The 4,914-nt window shown below is 30.1% G+C and overlaps 1 protein-coding gene across 1 annotated transcript in view; it reads right to left on the reverse strand.

Moving 5' to 3' along the window:
• Window positions 1–4,914, reverse strand: part of LOC134846200 (angio-associated migratory cell protein-like) — a 553,983-nt gene that overhangs the window by 394,605 nt on the left and 154,464 nt on the right. The window lies entirely within an intron of this gene.

Here is a 4,914-nt window from a genome sequence, read left to right on the forward strand (position 1 = left end):
CCCAATTTGTCAAGGCCGCAACTATGCAATTAGTAATGGAAATTATGATGTGTGATGATGTCAGTTACTTGTTTAGATGAAAGGGTATCTTTTTTTCGAGGTTATAAGATTTGCTGAAGCATTATTTGTTGATGAATAGTAATTTGCTTCTCTTTGGCGAACCGCACTAAGTGAAACAAAATATGTCAAGCGTTTTTGGTTGTATCGTTATTGGTTGCATTCAGGATTACCGCTATCAGGTGGTGGCCAATTTTTATTCTTGGATCTCCTTCTTTGAGTTTATTCTTTCCCTCTTTTGGGTTTAGTAGGGAAATATTGATTGGTGATACGTTACTGTTGTTTTGTTCTGTATAGTTGAATTGATTATTGGTTGTTCTGCGGGTGTTAAAGTTATGCGTGTTTTGTAACGAGTTAGTTCTGCGGGAAATGGCAACCCTGCCTTTGATCGATTTGTTTCAGCTTGACCACGATATGGAATGCTGCCATGCGGAAGATCTGCTTTCACTTAGTTGAACGGACTTGATGCATGGATTCGAACAAAAATGGATTAGGATCGATTTTAGTATGAAAAAAGTCTGTTGAATAAAATTAGATCGATTTAGAATGAAAAAAGTACGAAGACTAAGTAACAAAAATAAAGATTGATTTGGATCGATTTAAAATCGATTTAAATTGACCGTAATTCCCAGCTACAAAAATTAACCCAAATCGATAATCCATAGCGTATTGTAGCATAAAAAAGACCAAATAACAAGACTAAAATATCGATGAAATTCTATGATTTCCTTGCATAATTTGAGTTCAAAAACTAATCTATATTGACCCTTTTCCTGATTCGTTTCATGTGTTTCTATGATTTAATTGCGTTTTATTGAGATCAATTTTTTATGACCTGTTTGTTACATAAAATTTTGCCCATAATCTGATTTACACTGATTTTCTATGATTTCATTGCATATTTCCGAGCTTATCTGTTTTTTTTCCAAAATTTAAAAATTTCAAATTTTTTCCTGTAGAGTGTTTTTTTGCCATGCTAGCAAAAGTATTGATTTTAGTGAGTCTGAAAATTCTTCCAAATTGATTTAAATCGAATTTTAAGACAATAAATAAATCCAAAATTTTCAAGAAAGATTGATCTAAATCGATATAAAATGGATTTAAATGAGATTCGGATGCATTTTAGTGAGTCGGAAAATCATTTTAAATTGATTCAAATCAATTTTTTAGACTTTTGAATAAAATTCTACAAACTTCAATATCGAACAAAGATTGATATAAATCGTTTTAAAATCCATTTAAGTTTGTAAAATATACATTGTTAATCGATTTGGTTCGAATTAAAATCGATTTAAAATCAATTTAAAACGATCTGAAACCATTTTTGTCGGTGCGGGTTTTCAATTGTTGAGTGTTCATTTCCGTTTTTGTTCAGTTGAAATAGTTCCCGCACTCAGTAAAAAGAGAAAATAATCGATTATATTTTAATTATAATCGTACTTTTAGCAAAATTATAATTAATTTTAAGCGCCAATTTTAGATGCTTAAACGATTTGTAATCCATTATAATGATAATATTTTGGTGAAATTTTAATAAATCATAATTAATTGTAATTGATTTTATTTTTTCCGAAAACCTCTGATAACTTTTCATAATAGATTATAATCCCTTTTTCTGCCAAAATATTATCTTTAAAAAAATAATTATAATGGGTTAGCTATTCTGCATGAAAACAAAGTAAAAATTAATTAAATTTAAGTTTAAGCTGTAAGTACGAAACAACAGTTTTTTTAGTTGAGTAACCAACTGAAAAGCACTTAAAACAAAAAAATAAAACGAATTGAAGCGATTACATTTGTTGAACAATGATGTATTATAATCCATTGTAATGGATTATAATTTATTAAAAGTTGACGAAAATGTTTTTTTTAAAAAGTCAATTATAATCGATTCAATTCGATTATAATGTATTTTATTGTTTCGAAAATAGTAACATTATAATCCCTTTTAATCGATTATAATCAGTTCTTTTTGAAAATTATGGAGACTGACAAAAAAATCCTTATATTCTATCATTTTCTCTTTTTTCTGAGTGCGAGTTTTTTGATTCTTCATCCAGAAGCAACAATCTTTATGATTAGTTCTACTTGGTTTCCCATCGAGTCTCAGAATTCATAAATTCACAAGAATTCACAAGAATTTCGATTCGCTCAGTAAGGTTCCTGTTGGGAAAACTTTTTCCGCCTCATTTTCAGACTTGTTAATTTAGCTTTGATAAGGTGGGTTTCGGATTCAGGTGATGCAATAACGGTCAATGAGTGCAAGTTTCTGCCATCAGCTCTTTCCGTGTTCGTTATTTTGTTTTGGAGTTCTTGCGTAAACTTGTCTAAATTTCCGTTCGCATTCTCAGCGTTAGCCTAATTTAGGTTTTACAGGGATGAAACGTTTTCTCGGCTAAGACCGGGAACTGTTTTTATGATCTGAATTAGTTTTGTTTGGTTTTGTTTCTCTTCATGTTGGTTTCCCATAGTGTACGTGAAACAGTTTTTAATGGTGGTGGGCTTACTTTCATGTGAGCTTGTCATACCTGCATTTAGTCATTAATGTAGTCATTTTCATATTAATGTAGTCATTTAGTCATCAAGTGTAGTCGTAGTTTGTTGTAATTAAGTAAAGAAGGTTTTTTTCGGCTTAAGAAATACCGGTATGTCGAAGACTAAAAAAATTCGTCCAAGACTGAAGAAAACGAAGTCGTTTGTCGTCAGAAGAAGAAAAACAAAAGTTAAGTTTTTTCCTCTCATAACTCCGAACTGATGAATGATTATTATGAAATAGGAATATGGCCTTTTGTCGTGAAAAATGTTGTTTTTCAATGGAAATTAGGAAATAGTAAGGGCGGGCAATACCGTTTACTTATTTTTAAGGGTAGCGGGCATCGATCACTGAAACCCCGTCGTGGCCTTCACACCCTGATGTCAAACAAATGCGTCAACCCCTACCCTTTTGGCCAGTTACTAGCTAGCTTTCTAAGCTGGCTTTATTGTAGTGTCTGTAATATTGATAGCCTTTCTGAACTGTATGGAAGAGAGGAGAGAGAGAGAGAAAGAGAGAGAGAGAGAGAGAGAGAGAGAGGGTGAGAGAGGAGAGAGAGCGAAAGAGGGAGAGAGAGAGAGAGAAAGAGAGAAAGAGAGAGGAGAGAGTAACTATACTGTAGGTCGACTCCAGGTAGGTGAAAACTAAATCATGAAACTTAAGTAATTTGCTGACATTTTGGAGGTTAAAAAACTTAAAGTGTTCATCTTGAAACAACTCTAATGGAGAAAAAAATGCAAAATGAAAACATTATACATTTGAATTTATATGAAAAATTTAAAAGCAGACTTCTCCTTTTTCACGTGAATCAACGTCTACAAAAAGAATTAGAAACTAGCAATTCAGATGCAAGGTCGAAAGTAAAATTTGCAAAATAATTTGATTTAATCGATTCTAATCGATTATAATGAATTTTTGTGCAAAACACGTGAATTAGAATTTGGGATAAAATAACGGCCTTTAATAGATTATAATCGATCAACATTGTATGAAAAAACAGATGGTTAAAAAATTTATTTTATTCGATTAAAATTTTTTATAATTTGATTTCAAAAGATAGATTATAATAGATTAGCAATTGATTAAACTAATTAGTATAACTACTACTTAAATCATATTATAATCGATTGGTAACGCTTGAAAATGGATAAGAGTGTAGCTACATCTCTATTTTGAAACAATTTTTTTTTAATAAAATTAACGTTTTCAGACTTTAGACGGGTTATTTTTAATTGTTTTTGTTTGTTTTGATTTTATACAACTTAGCAAACATTCCCCACCCTAAAAGTAGCTAAGTTTTAAAATTCAAAAAATTGCTGAACTTGTTTATATAACTAAATTATATATGTATTGCCTTCCATTTTGAACAATATAGTATTGTTTTCATAGTTATGAATAAAAAACAGATAAAAAAGATATATGATTTAAGGTTAAACTTATAGCTCTAACTTAAGGTTTTAATAATAGTAAGACAAGAAATAACAAATATTACAATTATTTTTGTTTAGTAAAAACGTCCTATCAAACTGTTAAACTAAAACTAAAAAATGCTACAAAAATGAAGACTTTTTACGGTAATTCATTCAATTCAACGCTTAATTTTTAAGAGAAATTCTTCCCTTTTAATTTTTGACACTATTGAAGTCTCAATTTCTGAGTTTTTTATTTATGCTTAATGAATATACATTCATGTAATTTTTTAGAAGAAACTTAGTTTTTGAGTGTGTTTTTTCCATAAGAAGCAAGTACCACAAAAATTTATAATTTTGTGCCGAAATATGCATCATTTTGAAGCCTTTATGGTTGTATAGGGTCTGATCTCAAATCCACATGAAAATTTCTACTCTTGTAGAATGAAGTTAATTGAATTATCTGCGATTATACAATCGGCCATCAGTAGCAAATATCCCAAAAATGCCTAATTCTGACCAAGTTTTTCAAATAATCATTACTAATTCTTAAGACTAATTTCAACCTCTCGCCGTTGGAAGTTTGTTCAAATATTTAAAATATAAAAACCACAATTTTTTGAAATTTTTATGTTTTTTCGCGCATTATTCGTGTTGAAAATGAACGAATGTTTGAAGGAAAAGATAAAAAAAAACTTAAGCAATGTGATAAAGTTATGTTTCAAACACCACTTAAACTCCTAATATTACACAAGTATGTTTATCAAATTATAATGACGCGGTTATTTTGTCGAAGCGGCTCTCAAAAAGCGAATTACCTTTTGGTGTGAGGTAAAAATGCACGTGAACAATTTATACCGGTTGAAACAAAGATTTGATTATGTTTTTATGATTTTAATAGCTGTGCGTAGCTTA

This window comes from Symsagittifera roscoffensis, chromosome 5 (genome assembly GCF_963678635.1).
Source record: "Symsagittifera roscoffensis chromosome 5, txSymRosc1.1, whole genome shotgun sequence".
NCBI classification, from domain to species: Eukaryota; Metazoa; Xenacoelomorpha; order Acoela; family Convolutidae; genus Symsagittifera; species Symsagittifera roscoffensis.